The sequence below is a fragment of the Arachis hypogaea genome, chromosome 17 (genome assembly GCF_003086295.3).
Source record: "Arachis hypogaea cultivar Tifrunner chromosome 17, arahy.Tifrunner.gnm2.J5K5, whole genome shotgun sequence".
In the NCBI taxonomy this organism is placed as follows: domain Eukaryota; kingdom Viridiplantae; phylum Streptophyta; class Magnoliopsida; order Fabales; family Fabaceae; genus Arachis; species Arachis hypogaea.
Window position 1 is genome coordinate 20,303,394 of NC_092052.1, and position 6,366 is coordinate 20,309,759.

Sequence of the window (6,366 nt, forward strand, 5' to 3'; positions counted from 1 at the left end):
TTTACTATCCTTTTGCGTCTGTCACTACGCCCAGCACTCGCGAGTTTGGAGTTCGTCACAGTCATTCAATCCAGAGTCCTACTCGGAATACCACAGACAAGGTTTAGACTTTCCGGACTCTCATGAATGCCGCCATCAATCTAGCTTATACCACGAAGATTCTGATTAAGAGATCCAAGAGATAATCATTCAATCTAAGGTAGAACGGGAGTGGTTGTCAGGCACGCGTTCATAGGGAATGATGATGATTGTCACGTTCATCACATTCAAGTTGAAGTGCGAATGAATATCTTAGAAGCGGAATAAGTTGAATTGAATAGAAAACAGTAGTACTTTGCATTAATCTTTGAGGAACAGCAGAGCTCCACACCTTAATCTATGGAGTGTAGAAACTCTACCGTTGAAGAATACATAAGTGAATAGAGGGTAAGCATGGCCGAATGGCCAGCCTCCCATGGAGGTCTAGAGATCTAAAAATGATCAAAAGATGTCTAATACAATAGTAAAAAGTCCTATTTATAATAAACTAGTTACTAGGGTTTACAGAAGTAAGTAATTGATGTATAAATCCACTTCCGGGGCCCACTTGGTGTGTGCTTGGGCTGATCTTGAATGTTACACGTGAAGAGGTCATTCTTGGAGCTGAACGCCAGCTTTTGTGCCATTTTGGGCATTGAACTCCACTTTGCAACTTGTTTCTGGCGCTGGACACCAGAATTGGGCAGAGAGCTGGCGTTGAACACCAGTTTGCGTCATCTAAACTCGGGAAAAGTATGGAATATTATATATTGATGGAAAGCCATGGATGTCTACTTTCCAACGCAATTAGAAGCGCGCCATTTTGAGTTCTGTAGCTCCAGAAAATCCATTTTGAGTGCAGGGAGGTCAGAATCCAACAGCATCAGCAGTCCTTCTTCAACATCTGAATCTGATTTTTGCTCAAGTCCCTCAATTTCAGCCAGAAAATACCTGAAATCATAGAAAAATACACAAACTCATAGTAAAGTCCAGAAATGTGAATTTAACATGAAAACTAATGAAAACATCCCTAAAAGTAACTAGATTCTACTAAAAACATACTAAAAACAATGCAAAAAAGCGTATAAATTATCCGCTCATCACAACACCAAACTTAAATTGTTGCTTGTCCCCAAGCAACTGAAAATCAAATAGGATAAAAAGAAGAGAATATACTATAAAGTCCAAACTATCAATGAAACATAGCTCCAATCAGATGAGCGGGACTTGTAGCTTTTTGCCTCTTGAATAGTTTTGGCATCTCACTTTATCCATTGAAGTTCAGAATGATTGGCATCTATAGGAACTCAGAGTTCAGATAGTGTTATTGATTCTCCTAGTTCAGTATGATGATTCTTGAACAAAGCTATTTTATGAGTCTTGGCCGTGGCCCTAAGCACTTTGTTTTCCAGTATTACCACCGGATACATAAATGCCACAGACACATAATTGGGTGAACCTTTTCAAATTGTGACTCAGCTTTGCTAAAGTCCCCAATTAGAGTGTCCAGGGTTCTTAAGCACACTCTTTTTTTGCTTTGGACCTTGACTTTAACCGCTCAGTCTCAAGTTTTCACTTGACACCTTCACGCCACAAGCACATGATTAGGGACAGCTTGGTTTAGCCGCTTAGGCCAGGATTTTATTCCTTTAGGCCCTCCTATCCACTGATGCTCAAAGCCTTGGGATCCTTTTTATTTGCCCTTGCCTTTTGGTTTTAAGGGTTATTGGCTTTTTGCTCTTGCCTCTTGGTTTTAAGAGCTTTTGGCTTTTTCTGCTTGCTTTTTCTTCCTATATTTTTTTTTTGCCTATTTTTTTTTCTGCAAGCTTTGTTCTTTGCTGCTTTTTCTTGCTTCAAGAATCATTTTTATGATTTTTCAGATCTTCAAATAACATGTCTCCTTGTCATCATTCTTTCAAGAGCCAACATATTTAACATTCTTAAACAACAACTTCAAAAGACATATGCACTGTTCAAGCATTCATTCAGAAAACAAAAAGTATTGTCACCACATCAATATAATTAAACTAAGTTCAAGGATAAATTCAAAACTCATGTACTTCTTGTTCTTTTGAATTAAAACATTTTTCATTTAAGAGAGGTGATGGATTCATAGGACATTCATAACTTTAAGACAAAGTTACTAACTACTAATGATCATGTAATGAAGACACAAACATAGATAAGCACTTAACATAGAAAACGAAAAACAGAGAAAGTAAGAACAAGGAATGAGTCTACCTTAGTGATGGTGGCGTTTCCTTCTTGAGGAACCAATGATGTCCTTGAGCTCTTCTATATCTCTTCCTTGTCTTTGTTGCTCCTCCCTCATTGCTTTTTGATCTTCTCTAATTTCATGAAGGATGATGGAGTGCTCTTGATGTTCCACCCTTAGTTGTCCCATGTTGGAACTTAATTCTCCTAGGGAGGTGTTGATTTGCTCCCAATAGTTTTGTGGAGGAAAATGCATTTGAGGCATCTCCGGAATCTCATGGTGGTGAGCTTCATGCGCCTCTTGAGCTCCATGAATGGGCTCTCTTGCTTGCTCCATCTTTTTCTTAGTGATGGGCTTCTCTTCCTCAATGGGAATGTCTCCTTCTATGGAAGCTCCAGCTGAGTAACATAGAAGGCAGATAAGATGAGGAAAAGCTAGCCTTGCCCCAGGAGAGGGCTTTTCGGCTATTTTGTAGAGTTCAAGGGAGATGACTTCATGAACTTCTACTTCCTCTCCAATCATGATGCTATGGATCATGATGGCCCGATCCACAGTAACTTCAGATCGGTTGCTAGTGGGGATGATGGAGCGTTGGATGAACTCCAACCATCCTCTAGCCACAGGCTTGAGATCCAATCTTCTTAGTTGAACCGGCTTGCCTTTGGAGTCAATCTTCCATTGAGCTCCTTCCACACATATGTCTATAAGGACTTGGTCCAACCTTTGATTAAAGTTGACCCTTCTAGTGTAGGGGCGTTCATCTCCTTGCATCATAGGCAAGTTAAATGCCAACCTCACATTTTCCGGACTAAAATCTAAGTATTTCCCCCGAACCATTGTAACGTAGTTCTTTGGATCCGGGTTCTTACTTTGATCATGGTTCTTGGTGATCCATGCATTAGCATAGAACTCTTGAACCATTAGGATGCCGACTTGTTGGATGGGTTTTGTTAGAACTTTCCAACCTCTTCTTTGGATTTCATGTCGGATCTCCAGATACTCATTTCTCTTGAACTTGAAAGGGACCTCGGGGATCACCTTCTTCTTGGCCACAACATCATAGAAGTGGTCTTGATGAGCTTTGGAGATGAATCTTTCCATCTCCCATGACTCGGAGGTGGAAGCTTTTGTCTTCCCTTTCCCTTTTCTAGAGGGTTCTCCGGTCTTAGGTGCCATCAATGGTAATGGAAAAACAAAAAGCTTATGCTTTTACCACACCAAACTTAGAATATTGCTCGCCCTCGAGCAAGAAAAGAAAGAATTAGATGAAGAAGAAGAAGAAAATATGGAGAAGAGGAGGGAGGTGTGTTTCGGCCAAGAAGGGAAAGAGAGGGTTGTGTTGTGTGAAAATGAAGAAGAATGGAAGGCTTTATATAGGGAAGGGAGGGGGGTTAAGGTTCGGCCATATGGGTGGGTTTGGGTGGGAAATTGATTTGAATTTTGAAGGTAGGTGGAGTTTATTGGGTAGGTTTATGGGGAAGAGTGGGTGGATGTGAATGGTGAAGGGTTAATAGGGAAGAGTGTTTATTGGGAATAGAGGATGATTGAGAAGAGAGAAGAGAGTGAATGGAGGTAGGTGGGGATCCTGTGGGGTCCACAGATCCTGAGATGATCCTGTGGAGTCCACAGATCCTGAGGTGTTCAAGGATTTACAACCTTACACCAAATTAGGCATGTAAAATGCCCTTGCACACAACTCTGGGCGTTCAGCGCCAGGTTGGTGCCCATTTTGGGCGTTCAACGCCCATTTGTTGCTCATTTCTGGCGTTGAACGCCAGAACCATGCTTGTTCTGGGCATTCAGCGCCAGCTTTTCTCCAGGGTGCAATTCTGGCGTTCAGCGCCCAGATGCTGCCCATTTTGGGCGTTCAGCGCCCAGATACTGCCCATTTTGGGCGTTCAGTGCCAGAACCATGCTCTGTTCTGGCATTGAACGCCAGACAGGTGCTTCCTCCAGGGTGTGATTTTTCTTCCGCTGTTTTTGATTCTGTTTCTAAATTTTTCGTTTATTTTGTGACTCCACATGATCATGAACCTAAGAAAATATGAAAAACAAAAATAAAATTAGATAAATAAACATTGGGTTGCCTCCCAACAAGCGCTTCGTTCATGTCAATAGCTTGACAGTGGGCTCTCATGGAGCCTCACAGATGTGCAAAGCTTTGTTGAGACCTCCCAACACCAAACTTAGAGTTTGGATATGGCCTCCCAACACCAAACTTAGAGTTGACTGTGGGGGCTTTGGTTGACTCTGCTTTGAGAGAAGCTTTTTCTGCTTCCTCTCCATGGATGCAGAGAGAGATCCTTGAGTTGTAAACACAAGGTTGTCCTCATTCAATTGAAGGATCAGTTCTCCTCTGTCCACATCAATCACAGCTCTTACTGTGGCTAGGAAAGGTCTTCCTATGATGATGGATTCATCCTCTTCTTTTCCAGTATCCAGGACTATAAAATCAGCAGGGATGTAAAGGCCTTCAACCTTTACTAACACGTCCTCTACTTGTCCATAAGCCTGTTTTCTTGAATTGTCTGCCATCTCTAGTGAGATTTTAGCAGCTTGCACCCCATAGATTCCCAGTTTCTCTATTACAGAGAGGGGCATGAGGTTTATTCCTGAACCAAGGTCACACAGAGCCTTAAAGATCATGGTGCCTATGGTACAAGGTATTAAGAACTTTCCAGGATCCGTTTCTTCTGAGGCAATGTCAGTTGATCCAGATCACTTAGTTCATTGGTGAACAAGGGAGGTTCATCTTCCCAAGTATCAATGCCAAATAATTTGGCATTCAGCTTCATGATTGCACCAAGGAACTTGGCAGCTTGCTCTTCAGTAACATCCTCATTCTCTTCAGAAGAGGAATACTCATCAGAGCTCATGAATGGCATAAGGAGGTTCAATGGAATCTCTATGGTCTCTAGATGAGTCTCTGATTCCTTTGGTTCCTCAGAGGGAAACTCCTTATTGATCACTGGACGTCCCAGGAGGTCTTCCTCCTTGGGATTCACGCCCTCTCCTTCCCTTATAGGTTCGGCCATGGTAATTAATTCAATGGCCTTGCACTCTCCTTTTGGATTTTCTTCTGTATTGCTTGGGAGAGTACTAGGAGGGATTTCAGTGATCCTTTTACTCAGCTGGCCTACTTGTGCTTCCAAATTTCTAATGGAAGACCTTGTTTCATTCATGAAACTTACAGTGGCCTTGGATAGATCAGAGACTAAGTTTGCTAAATTAGAGGTATTTTGTTCAGAGTTCTCTGTCTGTTGCTGAGTGGATGATGGAAAAGGCTTGCTGTTGCTAAACCTGTATCTTCCACCATTATTAAAGCCTTGTTGAGGCTTTTGTTGATCCTTCCATGAGAGATTTGGATGATTTCTCCATGATGGATTATAGGTGTTTCCATAAGGTTCACCTAAGTAATTCACCTCTGCTATTGCAGGATTTTCAGGATCATAGGCCTCTTCTTTAGAAGGCGCCTCTTAAGTACTGTTGGATGCAGCTTGCATTCCATTCAGACTCTGAGAGATCATATTGACTTACTGAGTCAATATTTTGTTCTGAGCCAGTATGGCATTCAGAGTATCAATTTCAAGAACTCCCTTCTTCATAGGCGTCCCATTACTCACAGGATTCCTCTCAGAAGTGTACATGAACTAGTTATTAGCAACCATGTCAATGAGTTCTTGAGCTTCTGCAGGCGTTTTCTTTAGGTGAATGGATCCACCTACAGAAGTATCCAATGACATCTTTGATAACTCAGATAAACCATCATAGAATATATCCAGGATGGTCCATTCTGAAAGCATGTCAGAAGGACACTTTTTGGTCAGCTGCTTGTATCTTTCCCAAGCTTCATAGAGGGATTCACCTTCTTTCTGTTTGAAGGTTTGAACATCCGCTCTAAGCTTGCTCAGCTTTTGAGGAGGAAAGAACTTGGCTAAGAAAGTCGTGACCAGCTTATCCCAAGAGTTCAGGCTGTCTTTAGGTTGAGAGTCCAACCATATTCTAGCTCTGTCTCTTACAGCAAAAGGGAAAAGCATGAGTCTGTAGACTTCAGGATTTACTCCATTAGTCTTAACAGTATCACAGATCTGCAAGAATTCAGTTAAGAACTGAAAAGGATCTTCAGATGGAAG

The 6,366-nt window shown here is 41.8% G+C and overlaps 1 non-coding gene across 1 annotated transcript; it reads left to right on the forward strand.

Moving 5' to 3' along the window:
• Positions 1-6,030: 6,030 nt before the first annotated feature.
• Positions 6,031-6,138, forward strand: LOC112768072 (small nucleolar RNA R71). The gene has a single exon (XR_003185511.1). It is a non-coding gene; the product is annotated as a small nucleolar RNA R71 (small nucleolar RNA).
• The last annotated feature ends 228 nt before the right edge of the window (positions 6,139-6,366 follow it).